This window comes from Kogia breviceps, chromosome 10 (assembly GCF_026419965.1).
Source record: "Kogia breviceps isolate mKogBre1 chromosome 10, mKogBre1 haplotype 1, whole genome shotgun sequence".
NCBI lineage: Eukaryota > Metazoa > Chordata > Mammalia > Artiodactyla > Physeteridae > Kogia > Kogia breviceps.
Window position 1 is genome coordinate 31,891,865 of NC_081319.1, and position 17,312 is coordinate 31,909,176.

At 36.5% G+C, this 17,312-nt stretch overlaps 1 protein-coding gene and 1 pseudogene across 50 annotated transcripts in view; one reads left to right on the forward strand and one right to left on the reverse strand.

Annotated features, from left to right (window-relative positions):
* Window positions 1-17,312, reverse strand: part of SLMAP (sarcolemma associated protein) — a 307,400-nt gene that overhangs the window by 261,015 nt on the left and 29,073 nt on the right. The gene's annotated exons all lie outside the window — the stretch shown is intronic.
* On the forward strand, window positions 6,971-8,363 carry LOC131763580 (pyruvate dehydrogenase E1 component subunit alpha, somatic form, mitochondrial-like; annotated as a pseudogene).

The following is a 17,312-nucleotide window of genomic DNA, read 5'->3' on the forward strand; positions in this document are numbered from 1 at the left end:
AGCCATTTATAAAAAATATGAAGTACACACCACAAGATGGATTAGGGAATTCCCTAATCAAAGTTATATCAAAAGGAAATTACTATCCTCAGATATATGTAAATACATTCAGAATATATAGCATAGATTAGCAATGTACAGCTCACTTGACAGTGTGAAGTAGCTTCTGAATAAATTAAGCAAGTGATATTTAACAGATATCATATAATTCCATTTCTAAACCAGAGCCCTACTATACTGCTGGCCCTGAGTGAGTGACAGGGTTGGAAATCCAGTGAAGTCATGGAATAATGCTCACAGAAGCATTAACTCACTCAGTTCAAAACTCAAAATGCTCCTTAGGACACCTAGTAGCATATAAATTACTAGGGCAGGGCAGAGGAAAATTCCCATTACACCCTCGTATACTATTTGAATTTTCTGTTTAAAAAATAAAGAGAGAGATAAAGACACATGTATGGGAAGGGGCAAACAAGCATCTAACTCCAAAACTTTCAAGAGACCAAAAAGCTCAGGAAGATAGGCAATTATCAAAGTGGTCAATATCAGTTTGGCAAAGATTAAGAATAGTGACACCTGGCTCTGGCGAAATAAAAATGTGGAGAAACAGCTCTCTCACATACTGGGAAATATACTGGACATACATACACTGGGCATTAAGAGTGTAAACTGCTACAACCATTTTGGAAAATGATTCAGCAACACCTATTAAAATTTTAAATGCTTATATTATTTGAGCAATTCCACATCCAGGAATCTAACCTATAGAAACAATGAAATGCACACATGTACAATGACAAATGCATAAGTATGTACCAAAGCAATGTTAATAGAAGTTAAAAACTGGAAACTACTAATGCCCAGCCAAATTGCCTGTCTGATTAAATATCAGACATCATAATCATCAAAAATAATGTAACGATATGGGTACTGAAATTAAAATATATCAAGACATAGTGATCTCTTTTATAAAAAGAATGATAGGGACTTCCCTGGTAGTCCAGTGGTAAAGAATCCGCCTTACAATGCAGGGGACGCAGGTTTGATCCCTGGTCTGGGAACTAAGATTCCACATGCCATGGGGCAACTAAGCCCACGCACCACAGCTACTGAGCTCACGCACCTCAAGGAGAGAGCTCACATGCTACAAACTACAGAGCCCAGGCGCCCTGGAGCCCGTGCGCCACAATTAGAGAGAGAAAACCCGCACGTCACAACTTGAGAGAAGCCCAAGCAGTGCAACAACAGATCCTGCGTGTCTCAACAAAGATCCCATGTGCCGCAACTAAGACCCATCACAGCCAAAAAAATAAAATAAAATATCCTGAAATTGAGATTCATCTTTAAAAAAAAAAAAGATATATGCTTATACACCATTAGCAAACAAAAATCTGAAAGAATGTATACAAACTATTCACAGTGCTTATCTCCACAAAAAAGAAATCTTAGAGCTAAACTTTAATATTAAAAAAGATATAAAACTTTATTCAATAAGGCTAACAAATCTTCAATTCCGCATTATCATCATCTGATAGAAGAAAGTGGAAAGAAGACGAAAAGAAGAAACAAACAAAACAAAACTCCCAAATAGAAAAATACAACTACACAAAGAGAGAAAAACACAGAAAATAGGAATTTGCCAGGAAAAAAAAAAAAGAGGTAAACATCAAGGGAGATCAAAGAAGAAAAAAGTTCAATAAATTCAAAAGGGTTAATAAACTAGTCATCTCCTTGACACAAGAACAGCCTTCAGAAGTAAAATCACTGACTGATGAAAGGAACTTAAGAGGGTTAACAGCTCACTTGCTCTTTGTTCTTTCAGATTACAGGACTAGGACTCAGTTCTGAATGGAAGAGCTTTAGCAAACCCACCAGAGTTCTTTATGGGGCAGGGGATGGGGGAGAGGGGGGAATCAAATCAAGGTATCTGATATAAATATGGTCTTCAGGATCCCTGCCCTTAAAATAAAACAGTGCTATAAAACTGGAAAAGCATAACATTAACCTTTTATACAACACACACACAAAATGATAATATTTGTAAAGCACAAGATTTCCTGACAGACTGGATGTAAAATATGAAAAAAAGGAGTCAAGAAGGATACCAAAGTTTGTGACCCAAGCAACTTAGAAGGATATACAAGTGACCCTTGAACAACACTGGGGTTAGGGACACCAATCCTCCATGCAGTTGAAAACTCCTATATAACTTTTAACTTACAGCTGGCCCTCTGTATCTGCAGTTACATATCTAGGAATTCAACCAACCTCGGATCGTGTAGCACTGTTGTATTTACTACTGAAAAAAATCTGCATATAACTGGACCCACGCAGTTCAAACCCATGTTGTTTAAGGGTCAACTGTAACTGCCCCCACATGAACTGGAAGGGCTGAATGTGGGAAGGTTTTTTATTGAGGTTAGGGAGGTAGCAGGAGTTCAGCTTTGGACATATTAAATTTGAGGTGTATGTTAGATATCAGGTGAAAACGTCAAAAAAGCAGCTGGATATGAACCTAGAGTCCAGGGAAAACATCTGGGCTTGAGATAAAAATGTGGTTGTCATCAGCATATACAAAGAACTAAAGTTAAGAGGCAGAATGAAATCATTGAGAAAGCAGGTACAGATAGACAAGAGGACGAAGGACAGAGTCTTGAAGCAGTCCAAAGTTTATAGGTCAGGGAGATGAAGACCAAGCAGTGGAAATTTCAAAGATGGCCAGTGAAGTAAACTGTTGTGTCCTGGAAGCCACTGTGAATGATGTTTCCAAGAACGTGGAAGAGATCAACTATGTCAAACGATGCTGAAAGATCAAGGAAGATTAGGAATAAGAACTGACCAAGGGAAATAGCAACCTGGAAGCCACTGATGACCCTGACAAGAATTGTGGATGTAGTGGACAATGAAAGCCTCACCTGAGTGATTCAAGAGAAAATGGATGGAGGGGAATGAGAAAGTGTACATATAGACAAATCTTTTAAGGAGTTCTCCCCTAAAGGGAAGCAAAGAAATGGGCAGTAGCTAGAAAGTAAAGTGGGGTCAAGATAATAATTTTTTAATATGAGAAAAATTACACTGTTTCATATACTAACAAGAATAATCCAGTAAAGAGGAAGGGTTCTTGGTCCAATCCTGAGGATTTAGAAAAGGCTTCTGATGGAACTGTCCCACGCTGAGTCATGAAGGCAGATTAAGAGTGAGTCAGGATGAGAAGGGAGGGGACTGAAACAGTATGAACAAACAGAGGTGAGAAACAACATAGTGGGGGGATGGCATGTGAAGCACAAGACTGAGAATGACAGGAAGTCATGCTGGAAAGGTGAGAGCAGTCACCAAGCCTTTTAAGATGTTTCAAGCAGTACAACCTTTATGATATAGATGATAGGGGACTTGCCACTATAGGGTTTAGATAGGTAAATACTAAGATCAAACTGATATTTCACTCAGGGAGGGAATAGCTTGAGGGGTACTAGACTGAAGGCAGGGAGACCAGTTACAGTTATTGAAATAAAAGAAATAACAACGTCCTAAACTGGACAGTGTCAGAAGCAGTGAAAGGGTCTTAGTGACAGATCTTAAGTGCTCAGTGTTGAAAGCAGCCGTTTCTAGTATGAGCTACTGAGCAGATGATAAGGCCATTACCTGTATTTGGAAATACTGGGGACGAGGTGGTGAATGATTCATTTCAATTTGGGGTATATTGTTTTTAGAGTCTCTATAGGACTTTCAAGTGAATAAATGTAATCAGGCAGTGGGTAGAAAACTCAGACCTTAGACCTCAAGATATTTGAGAGGCATCGGAGTGGTAATTAAAATTATTGTAATATATGAGATGATCCAAAAATAACATTTACAAGGAAAACAATGATTGAACTTTTAGGAACACTAACGCTTTATGGAGAGTTAGTGGAGAATATGCTTGAAGGAATTTCAGACTAAACAGTCAAAAAGCTACAGAAAAAAATCAGGAAAAGAAATAACCAAGAGGCCAGGGAACCAGCCAAGGACTAACACCCTTACCAGTTTAAAAAGAGATGGTGTAGTGACCTGAATACACTGGCAGGGATCAGAAATCAAGTCAAATCACGTAACAGTCTGGACTTATCAATTCTGCTGTATTAATTTTTCAAAAATTAGTAGAATCTACAGGCCATCTCTTCCTGAGGTCCCTAAGTAGTCAAGCCAATCTGAGTGGAAAAGACTAAAGGAACTAAATACAGTTGCACCACTACCTCTTGTAGAAGAGTATTTACAGTTTTAGTAGAAGAGTATTTGTGGTTGCTGTATACAAAGAAAATTGGTGATGTATTTCTTAATAAACCAAAAATTGTCAAGTATAATAAAATGAATAGGAAAATTTTTACTTTTTATCATGCCTGACTTCTTGATTGTTACATAATACTTCACCCACGACTTTACATAAACTCAACTAACAATAAATCTCATAGCCTTATATAACAAGGAAAAGTATTTAAGTATGGATGATGTAAAAACCTATAATGCTAGTACTTAGGGAAAAATATTACCAATACAATAAAAATTTGTCAGGAATGGAAAGAATTTTTGACACTGGAAGAAAAAAGATAACTTGAAGATACAGGGGGAAATAAACAGAGCAAGGATCAATTTCTGTTTCTTGATTTTAGCTCTACTTTATAATTTTTTGGCAGACACTTTGTCACACTGAAAAATCACTTACTCTTGGATGGCTGTACTGTACTAGCTGGGAGTGACTCATAGTGTTTGGTCCCACCCATACAGAAGAACTCTGCAAAGAACTTGAAAAAAAAGAAAATCAACAAGAAGCGTATTTTCAGATGAGCACCTAACACAAAATCATTAAAGCATAGAAAAGATGTGACAGAATTATTACTCGCTATGAGAAAGTTAAAAAGCATTTTCTTGAAGTGGGGTGGGGGTGACTCTCAAGGTGTGACTCATAGGATTAAACAACTGGATCCAGGATTTAGTGAAAGCTGGAAAAGCAGGATCCAGATCACATGCAGCTCTCCAGGCCAGAGAGAAAAGAAGGTGAGTTGGCTTAGTGCCTCCAGAGTTTAGGTGAGTCAGAGAGAGATCAGAGAGAGAAAAGCACGACCAGACTGGACTTCAGCACATGGGAGAAATCTGTAGCTGTTATCTTTTGGTTTATTTCTTCCCTTATTAATTTACTATTAAAACATGTTAATTACATTCAAAGAAGCTAAAACAGAGGTTACCCCAGGATCTTACTACTCCACAGATGTGGACAAGCTCTGCCACATTGCTTTGCATGTGGACTAGACCAAAACACAAAGCTAATGTCACTATCACAACCTTTCTAGCACCACATATTTTGATTTTGCTAATTTAATATAACCATTTTGTAAGATACTTATTTCTGTGGTTACTAGCAAGGATGTCTGTTTGTTTACTACATATATTCATCTTGAACGAACTGACTGCATAGTTCTTTGGTCCACCTACAAAAAATCTTGTTGACCTTCTTTTATATTGCAAAGGACATTTTGTGTGTTATATATACTCATTTTTCTGTCATAATGAATGCAAATGATGTTCTATTTCCATTTTTCTCATTTTTTATGGAACCAAAGTAGTTATCAATGTTTATTTAAATATTCATTAATTTTTTTTTTCTTTTTTTGCCTTCACTTGGTTTTAGGCTCTAGCAGTTGCTCATGTACCAATAAATCCTGAAGGGGTTTCCATTATTGTACAGTCATACTGCATGTCTTAGAACTTTTCACTTGCCTGATCCAATCATCCAGTTTAACTCTTTTATACCATTTATTTATGTTTCTTCTCAAATGCAGTGCTATCATCCTTTCTTTAAAAGAAACATTTTTTGTGGCTAAGTAATGATATAAAATGTAATGGGTTCCAAGCAATTCTACACCTAGGTATCTAGCCAAGAGAAATAAACGACACAAAGTACTGTACACAAATGTTCCTAGCAGCACCGTTCATAATAACCAAAAGTTGGAGGCAATCCAAATATCCATCAACCACTGAATAAATAAGATATATCAGCAATAAAGTGAATGAACTATTGATACATTCTATAAAATAGATGAACCTCAAAAACATAATGCTAACGGAAAGAAGTCAGACACAAATGACTGTATATAGTATGATTTTGCTTATTTAAAATTTCTGGAATATGCAAATCTTTAGAGGCAGAAAACAGATCAATGGTTGCCTAAGGCTGCACGTGGGATCAAGGACTGAATGCAAATAGGCACAAGAGAACTTCTGGGGGTGATGAAAATGTTTTATAGCTAGATTATGGTGATGATTACAAAACTACAGATTTACTAAAAACCATTAACTTCAAATAAACTAAACTTACTTTTATAATGGGTAAATTTTATGGAATGTAAATTCTACTTCAATAAAGCTGTTTTTAAAAGGCCAATGAACTGGAAAGATGAAAAGAATATATGAATAAATACACGCACATAGGAAATAACTTTGTAATATAAAAATTTAAGGGAATCAGCTTGTTACTGATAAAAGTGGCAGAAAGTATTTTAAATAACACTCAGTGTGTTCAAGAGTGACATAAGAGAAACATTTTCACAAGCTGGTCATGGGAGTGTAAATTGGCACAACCTGTCTGGAAAGCAGTTTGGCAAAGTATACAAAGCGAGCTTTAAAACAATGTCCCCTTTCATTTACTTCTGAGAACTCAGCCTACAGAAGTAATAAAAAACATAAACAAAGATCTAGGTATAAAGATATTCAGCAAAGCAAAATTTATAATAGTTTTAAAAGATGGAACCTATGTAAATATTCAACAATGGAAGAACAGTTAAGAAAACTGCAGCCCTTCTGTGAATATTCTGCACTCGTTAAAAATATCTGTGTGCCTATGGCCCAGCGTAGAGCATGACATCACTGCTGCCCACCACGACCTACACTCAGGAGGAAGATCCTCTAAGAGGAAGATTCTCACCATTTCCTGCGGGTCATGGCTAGCAGAGCACTGGTGGCATCCCGTAAGTGTGCAAATGATGGTACATTTGAAATGAAGAAATGTGACCTTCATGGGTAGTAAGAGGGCCCTCGTATCACAACAGTGCTCGGTAGTGAAGAGAGACTCAGACTCTACAGGATGATACAGACTGTTTGCCAATGGACCCAAACAGAAAGTTATTTGTGGTTTTTGTTACTTATGTAATGTCAAGAAGTTTGTGGGGGACTTGAGGTCGGGATAAAAATCATAGATCATCTCATCACAGCTTACTGGACTCATGGCTTTAGCTTTACTCGTGGACTTTCTGTCCTAGAAATTTGTAGAGTTTACAGGACAAAGAGAAGGTTGTGCTAAAGGAAAAGTAGGATTAATACACACGTACACTAAGACCTTCTACGGGGATCAGGACATTGTCAGAGCTCAGGTTCCCCTGAACACTGGTCTGGCCTGTAAGTACAGTTACCACTCAGTATCCAAGGGGGATTGGTTCTAGGACTCCCATGGATACCAAAATCCTCAGATGCTCAAGTCCCTTATATAAAATAGCATTGTATTTGCATATAACCCTATGCACATCCTCCCATATACTTTAAATCATCTCTAGATTACTCATAATATCTCATACAATGTAAATGCTATGTAAACAGTTGCTGGTGCATGGAAAATTCAATTTTTGCTTTTTGGAACTTTCTGGAATTTTTTTCCCAAAACATTTTCAATCTGCAGTTGGTTGAATCGGTGGATGCAGAGCCCATGGATAGGGAGGGCCAATTGTATAATGGAAAAACTGAGATCTGTTTGACTTTATATTTGAAGCATACAATATGGCAAATTTGTGGAAATGACCATTTATTTTCATCTGTGAGAAAAACCACTGTGGACTGGGAACATCTGTTTAGAGAGCAGCAGCCATCACTGATTACTACAAGGAAGGCAATTTTCTTCCTGGGCTTAGATCAGATGGAATGGATGCTCTATGTGTCCAGGAGGCAACAAAGATTGCAGCTGCCTATTATAGATCTGTACAGGGGATCATACTGATGGAGCTGCAGACTCAACATAATGAAGGACACAGTATGCATGATCTTGGAGCCAGTTACTATACACAAGAAGAAATACTATACACAAGAAGAGTGACTCTATTATGCTTCTCTGAGGTAGAATAGCACACAGCAATATTGCCAGTGTTGAAGAATGAAAGAAAACTGATGTTGAAGTGAAGAAAGAACTTGAGAGTACAGTCTAGTTTGCTACAGTTGATCCCAAACCACCTTTAGAAGAGCTAGGCCATCACTTCTATTACAGTGATCCACCTTTTGAAGTTTATGGATCAAGTGAATCATTTAAAGGAAGACTACAGGGACTTCCCTGGTGGTCCAGTGGATAAGACTCCATGTTCCCAGTGCAGGGGGGCCCGGGTTTGATCCCTGGTCAGGGAACTAGATCCCACATGCCACAACTAAGAGTCCACATGCCACAACTAAGAGTCTGCATGCCGCAACTAAGAGCCTGCATGCCACAGCGAAGATCCCTTGTGGTGCAACTATGACCCGGAGCAGGATGAATGAATGAATGAATGAATGAATGAATAAATAAATAAAGGAACACTGTAAATTTACTATTATGCCTTCAACAGAACATTCAATGGTCAACTTTAAGAAACTTTGTGTTCTCAACTTTAAAAGAAATAAAACCCATCAAACAAACAAACAGTTTGTAAACGTGTTTATGCTACTCTATAAAATTAAGTTTAAAAAGATGGGAGAAAAATTTAATGGGTTCCAAAAGTCCAGTGGTACAGTGAAAAGTACATCTTCTTCCCCATGTCCCACAGTTTCCCAATTTCCCTCCACAGAAGCAAATATGTTACTAGTCTCTTCTATAAGAAACAATGAAAATTTTAAAAACTGAAACAAATCGACAAACACAAAAGACAAATCACAATGTTTAAAGGAAAAGTTCATAAATTCTTATATTCAGAAAGAAAAATATGGAGGGAGAAATAGAAACACTTTGTAATTAACGTGAACCAAGTAGCAGAAGATATGAAAAATATAGGCTGGGGGAAGCATTGAGTTAAATCCATGGGGAGGATAGAATAAGATATTAGACATGTAGGATAGGAACTCTCTCATATCTATACTTACACAAACAACTCATCCTAAAATAAAATCCAATTCCAAAGTCAGGCAGAGATTTTTCCCTCTTGTGTCAGTGAGTCACAAAGCTGTCTCAAGCTGATTTTACCCATCAAGCCAAAAGACATACCACTCTCTTGTTATGAGGATTATAGCTAGGTATGTTTAATGAACAAGTTATTACAATTAGAGGAAAATACTTTATATTTGTTATAAGTAACAAATTGTATCACTTAACTGTGGCAGTCAAACTACTGCCTTTTGCTTCCTGGCAATGTTAACTCTACTAATTTATTCTCTAACACAGAAATAATGCCCCCCATGTTGGGCTGCCTACTACATTTACTCCATGCAGAAAAGAAGAGAGCTTCTGAAGATCAAAGAATAAGTATATGAAAATACAAATTTCATCTTCATTTTGACTGCCATTATAAACTGAGGTATCACAGAGTGACTTGTTCACAGACAAAAATTTCCCAAGCAATCGAATAGCTGAGTCACTATTCACCAAAGACTTAATTATCTCATATAGTCAGTGAAAGAAAATGATATAATATTATAAAAGTCATCTATTTTTGTATCTTTGTTCAGGGTTCCAAAAATAAATTTCAATATGGTTGCTGACTCTGAAAGTGATTTTCACACTCAGATTTACCTCTTAAAACATTTGGGTACATTCTTTTTCTGGGATTAAATTAAATAACATCTATGAATCAATCAAGTTACATGAGAGGTAATGCTCCACCAACTTCTAGCTGAGTTTACAATATAACGTTAGCTTTTTCTAGAATGGGCAAGTCAACTGAGCTGTAACATTCCGTGGGCTTTATGCTATTTCTCAAGTTTAAAACTGAAACATCAGTTTAATAGGTACAAACTAACAGCCTATGCAACTAAATTACAGGCAGATTAAGCTGCACACATCAGCTTCAGAACAAAGAGTCAGACAAAAAACTAAAAAATCAAATATGAGATTTTTACTGCTGAAATGGTCTATAAAATACTCTCATGGATGAGATAACTTAGGACCTCAAAGAAGCTGCCTGCACAAGAACACAAAACAAATAAGGCAAGCTGGGGGTGGGGGCCAGGGCCTCCAAAACATTCTATTTCACAAATCAATAGCCTCCACAATCTCAAAAATATCTATATAGAAAGTTGATTAAACTTTCAAATGACAAATTTAAGAATCACTCACTTGACTAAAAATATTGGTAATAAATAACCTCATTAGAAAGCATCTAAATACCAGTAAAAATGGTTAACATTTACTGAATTCTTACTGTGTGCTAGGCTCTATATTAAGTCCTTTACATGTATTTAATTCACTTAATTCTCACCACTCCCCTGTGAGGTATTATTATAAACCCCACTTTAAAAACAAGAAAATTGAGGCAGAGTTTCTGGCAAATTACTTGCCAGAAGTCACCAAGCAAATAAGAACTAGGGTATGAACCCATGTAATGATCTCCTCAGCTGTAGTCCCTAACTCCCCACTTCTGACCTCCCAGCTCTTAACCATTCTACTATATTGCCTTTTAAATTTTAGTCCAATTTCTCATTTTACAGATAAGGAAACTATGTCCCCAAGGAAGAGATAAGATTCAATCAAGGTTGAAAAACATTTAATAACAGTACTAGTATTAGGATGCATGTTTCCTATTCCCATTATGCTCTCCTATTTCACATTGGTCTTTTCCCCTCTTCTGGTCTTTTTCAAAATTAATTTGTTTTTCTGAGCATAAAATACTTATCACTGAAGTCAAGAAAGTACAATAAGGTATAGAAGAAAATTAAAATTATTCCCCCCAGCTTCCAAGGATAATCATTGTCAACAGTTTAACTTATTTATTTATATGCATTAAAAGACCAACACTCCATTTCCCTGCCCCATATGTTCAAAGAAGTTTAGAGACCTACTTTATAAATAGTTGTATATTAATTTGACTTTTTCACTTAAATCACTATTTTCCCAAGGCATTAAATATTTTTTGAGTATGACTAAATGGCTACATGACATTTCATAAATTTCATTAAGATATTTAACCACAGGTCTACCAATTATATATATGGAAGACTTCTTGCAATTAATCTCTTTGATGAAAGTGTTATACATACATCTTTATACAACATATCTGTTAATATTCTTAGATTAAGTCCTTGAAAATGATATTACTGAGTTAAAGGGTATAATATGTAACACACATGTGTTGCTTACTATTGCCAAACTATTCTAAGGGCTTCACAGATATTAGCTTGTTTAATCCTTGCAACAACCCTGAGAGATGAAATGAATGCCCAGAGAGAACAAGTGACAGGCCCAAGATCATACGGCTAAGAAAGTGGCAGAACCAGGATTCACACCCAGCTACTCAGAATCCAGGGTCCAGGCTCTTCATCATTATGCTGGACTATTTTAATTCCACACTTTTCAACCACATGATGCCAAGTCTTGTAGACCTTTACTACAAATGTACAAAAATCATCTGAGGAACCTGTTTTCAGTAAGCATCTCAGGAGATTCTAAAGTTTGAAACCACTATACTGATCTAAAAATTTTTACATAGTACAACATCTAATAAACCCTTCTCATAAAACCACTGACAGACCACTGACAGTTTATATTGGTTGATGTTTAATATACAAATGGGAGGGCCAAGTAAGAGAACACTCAAAAATGGTTAAAATACGTCTTCATGACCTAGGATTAGGCAAAGGGCTTCTTAGATGTGATACCAAAAGCACAAATGGTAATATAAATTAAAAATTTTGGGGTCATTAGAATTATTTTTAAAATAAAGGATAAACTGAACTTCAAAATTTAAAACTTCTGTGCTATAAAAGACACCATAAGGACATATATTATGTGATTCCACTTATATAAGTCACCTAGAATAGGCAAATTCATAGAGGCACAAAGTAGAAATAGCAGTTATTAGAGCCTCGGTGAGAAGAGAGGAGTTATTATTTAATGGGTACAGAGTTTCTGTTCAGGATGATGGAAAAGTACTGAAAATGGAGACAGCAGACGCAAGAAGAATTATAATCTGCAGCCTGTGGAACAAAAACCACATTCACAGAAAGACAGACAAGATTAAAAGGCAGAGGGCTATGTACCAGATGAAGGAACAAGATAAAACCCCAGAAAAACAACTAAATGAAATGGAGATAGGCAATCTTCCAGAAAAAGAATTCAGAATAATGATAGTGAAGATGATCTAGGACCTCAGAAAAAGAATGAAGGCAAAGATCGAGAAGACACAAGAAATGTTTAACAAAGATCTAGAAGAATTAAAGAACAAACAAACACAGATGAAAAATACAATAACTGAAATGAAAAATACACTAGAAGGAATCAATAGCAGAATAATTGAGGTAGAAGAACGGATGAGTGATCTGTAAGACAGAATGGTGGAATTCACTGCTGCGAAACACAATAAAGAAAAAAGAAAGAATAGAAATGAAGACAGCCTAAGAGACCTCTGGGACAACATTAAGCGCAACAACATTCACATTATAGGGGTCCCAGAAGGAGAAGAGAGAGAGAAAGGATCTGAGAAAGTATTTCAAGAGATTGTAGTCGAAAACTTCCCTAAAATGGGAAAGGAAATAGCCACCCAAGTCCAGGAAGCGCAGAGAGTCCCACACAGGATAAACCAAGGAGAAATACGCCGAGACACATGGTAATCAAACTGGCAAAAAATAAAGACAAAGAAAAATTATTGAAAGCAGCAAGGGAAAAACAACAAATAACATACAAGGGAACTCCCGTAAAGTTAACAGCTGATTTCTCAACAGAAACTCTACAAGCCAGAAGGGAGTGGCATGATATACTTAAAGTGATGAAAGGGAAGAACCTACAACCAAGATTACTCTACTCGGAAAGGATCTCATTCAGATTCAATGGAGAAATCAAAAGTTTTACAGACAAGCAAAAGCTAAGAGAATGCAGCACCACCAAACCAGCTCTACAACAAATGCTAAAGGAACTTCTCTAAGTGGGAAACACAAGAGAAGAAAAGGACCTACAAAAACAAACCCAAAACAATTATGAAAATGGTCAAAAGAACACACCCATCGATAACTACCTTAAACGTGAACGGATTAAATGCTCCAACCAAAAGACACAGGCTGCGGATGGATACAAAAACAAGACCCATATATATGCTGTCTACAAAAGACCCACTTCAGACCTAGGGACACATACAGACTGAAAGTGAGGGGATGGAAAAAAGATATTCCGTGCAAATGGAAATCAAAAGAAAGCTAGAGTAGCAATACTCATATCAGATAAAATAGACTTTAAAATAAAGAATGTTACAAGAGACAAGGAAGGACACTACATAACGATCAAGGGATCAATCCAAGAAGAAGATGTAACAATTATAAATATATATGCACCCAACATAGGAGCACCTCAATACATAAGGCAACTGCTAACAGCTATAAAAGAGGAAATCAACAGTAAAACAATAATAGTGGGGGACTTTAACACCTCACTTACACCAATGGTAGATCATCCAAAATGAAAATAAATAAGGAAACAGAAGCTTTAAATGATACAATAGATCATATAGATTTAATTGATATTTATAGGACATTCCATCCATAAACAATAGAATACACATTCTTCTCAAGTGCTCATGGAACATTCTCCAGGATAGATCATATCTTGGGTCATGAATCAAGCCTTGGTAAATTTAAGAAAATTGAAATCGTATCAACTATCTTTTCTGACCACAATGCTATGAGACTAGATATCAATTACAGGAAAAAATCTGTAAAAAATACAAACACATGGAGGCTAAACAATACACTACTTAATAACCAAGAGATCACTGAAAAAATCAAAGAGGAAATAAAAGAATACCTAGAAACAAATGACAATGAAAACACGACGACCCACAAACTATGGGGCTGCAGCAAAAGCAGTTCTAAGAGGGAAGTTTATAGCAATACAGTCCTACCTTTAGAAACAAGAAACATCTCAAATAAACAACCTAACTTTACGCCTAAAGCAATTCGAGAAAGAAAAACAAAAAAACCCCAAAGTTAGCAGAAGGAAAGAAATCATAAAGATCAGATCAGAAATAAATGAAAAAGAAATGAAGGAAACAATAGTAAAGATCAATACAACTAAAAGCTGGTTCTTTGAGAATATAAAAGAAATTGATAAGCCATTACTCTGACTCATCAAAAAAAAAGGGAGACGACTCAAGTCAATAGAATTAGAAATGAAAAAGGAGAAGTAACAACTGACACTGCAGAAATACAAAAGATCATGAGAGATTACTACAAGCAACTCTATGCCAATAAAATGGACAACCTGGAAGAAATGGACAAATTCTTAGAAATGCACAAGCTGCCGAGACTGAACTAGGAAGAAATAGAAAATATGAACAGACCAATCACAAGCACTGAAATTGAAACTGTGATTAAAAATCTTCCAACAAACAAAAGCCCAGGACCAGATAGCTTCACAGGCGAATTCTATCGAACATTTAGAGAAGAGCTAACACCTATCCTTCTCAAACTCTGCCAAAAGATAGCAGAGGGAGGAACACTCCCAAACTCATTCTATGAGGCCACCATCACCCTGATACCAAAACCAGACAAAGACGTCACAAAGAAAGAAAACTACAGGCCAATATCACTGATGAACATAGATGCAAAAATCTTCAACAAAATACTAGCAAACAGAATCCAACAGCACATTAAAAGGATCATACACAATGATCAAGTGGGGTTTATTCCAGGAATGCAAGGATTCTTCAATATATGCAAATCAATCAACGTGATACACCATACCAACAAACTGAAGGAGAAAAACCATATGATCATCTCAATAGATGCAGAGCAAGCTTTTGACAAAATTCAACACCTATTTATGATAAAAACCCTGCAGAAAGTAGGCACAGAGGGAACTTTCCTCAACATAATAAAGGCCATATATGACAAACCCACAGCCAGCATTGTTCTCAATGGTGAAAAACTGAAACCATTTCCACTAAGATCAGGAACAAGACAAGGTTGCCCACTCTCACCATTCTTATTCAACATAGTTTTGGAAGTTCTAGCCACAGCAATCAGAGAAAAAAAAGAAATAAAAAGAATCCAAATAGGAAAAGAAGAAGTAAAGCTGTCACTGTTTGCAGATGACATGATACTATACACAGAGAATCCTAAGGATGCTACCAGAAAACTACTCGAGCTAATCAATGAATTTGGTAAAGTAGCAGGATACAAAATTAATGCACAGAAATCTCTGGCATTCTTATACACTAACGATGAAAAATCTGAGAGTGAAATTAAGAAAACACTCTCATTTACCATTGCAACAAAAAGAATAAAATATCTAGGAATAAATCTACCTAAGGAGACAAAAGACTTGTATGCAGAAAACTATAAGACACTGATGAAAGAAATTAAAGATGATACAAATAGATAGAGAAAAATACCATGTTCTTGGATTGGAAGAATCAACATTGTGAAAATGACTCTACTACCCAAAGCAATCTACAGATTCAATGCAATCCCTATCAAATTACCACTGGCATTTTTTTACAGAACTAGAACAAAAAATTTCACAACTTGTATGGAAACACAAAAGACCCTGAATAGCCAAAGCAATCTTGAGACAGAAAAATGGAGCTGGAGGAATCAGGCTCCCTGACTTCAGACTATACTACAAGGCTACAGTAATCAAGACAGTATGGTACTGGCACAAAAACAGAAATATAAATCAATGGAACAGGATAGAAAGCCCAGAGATAAACCCACACACATATGGTCACCTTATCTTTGATAAAGGAGGGAAGAATATACAGTGGAGAAAAGACAGCCTCTTCAATAAGTGGTGCTGGGAAAACTGGACAGCTACATGGAAAAGTATGAAATTAGAACACCCCCTAACACCACACACAAAAATAAACTCAAAATGGGTTAAAGACTTAAATATAAGGCCCGACACTATCAAACTCTTAGAGGAAAACATAGGCAGAACACTCTATGATATAAATCACAGCAAGATCCTTTTTGACCCATCTCCTAGAGAAATGGAAATAAAAACAAAAATAAACAAATGGGACCTAATGAAACTTAAAAGCTTTTGCACAGCAAAGGATACCATAAACAAGACCAAAAGACAACCCTCAGAATGGGAGAAAATATTTGCAAATGAAGCAACTGACAAAGGATTAATATCCAAAATTTATAAGCAACTCATGCAGCTCAATAACAAAAAAACAAACAACCCAATCCAAAAATGGGCAGAAGAACTAAATAGACATTTCTGCAAAGAAGATATACAGATTGCCAACAAACACATGAATCTGAATGCTCAACATCATTAATCATTAGAGAAATGCAAATCAAAACTACAATGAGATATCATCTCACACCAGTCAGATTGGCCATCATCAAAAACTCTAGAAACAATAAATGCTGGAGAGGGTGTGGAGAAAAGGGAACCCTCTTGCACTGCTGGTGGGAATGTAAATTGATACAGCCACTATGGAGAACAGTATGGAGGTTCCTTAAAAAACTACAAATAGAACTACCATACGACCCTGCAATCCCACTACTGGGCTTATACCCTGAGAAAACCATAATTCAAAAAGAGTCATGTACCAAAATGTTCATTGCAGCTCTATTTACGATAGCCAGGACATGGAAGCAACCTAAGTGTCCATCAACAGATGAATGGATAAAGAAGATGTGGCACATATATACAATGGAATATTACTCAGCCATAAAAAGAAATGAAACTGAGTTATTTGTAATGAGGTGGATAGACCTGGAGTCTGTCATACAGAGTGAAGTAAGTCAGAAGGAGAAAAACAAATACCATATGCTAACACATATATATGGAATCTAAGAAAAAAAAATGTCATGAAGAGATTACTGATAGGATGGGAATAAAACACAGACCTACTAGAGCATGGACTTGAGGATATGGGGAGGGGGAAGGGTAAGATGTGATGAAGTGAGAGAGTGGCAGGGACATATATACACTACCAAATGTAAATTAGATAGCTAGTGGGAAGCTGCTGCATAGCACAGGGAGATCACTTCTGTGCTTTGTGACCACCTAGAGGGGTGGGATAGGGAGGGTGGGAGGGTGACGCAAGAGGGAAGAGATATGGGAACATATGTATATGTATAACTGATTCATTTTGTTGTAAAGGAGAAACTAACAC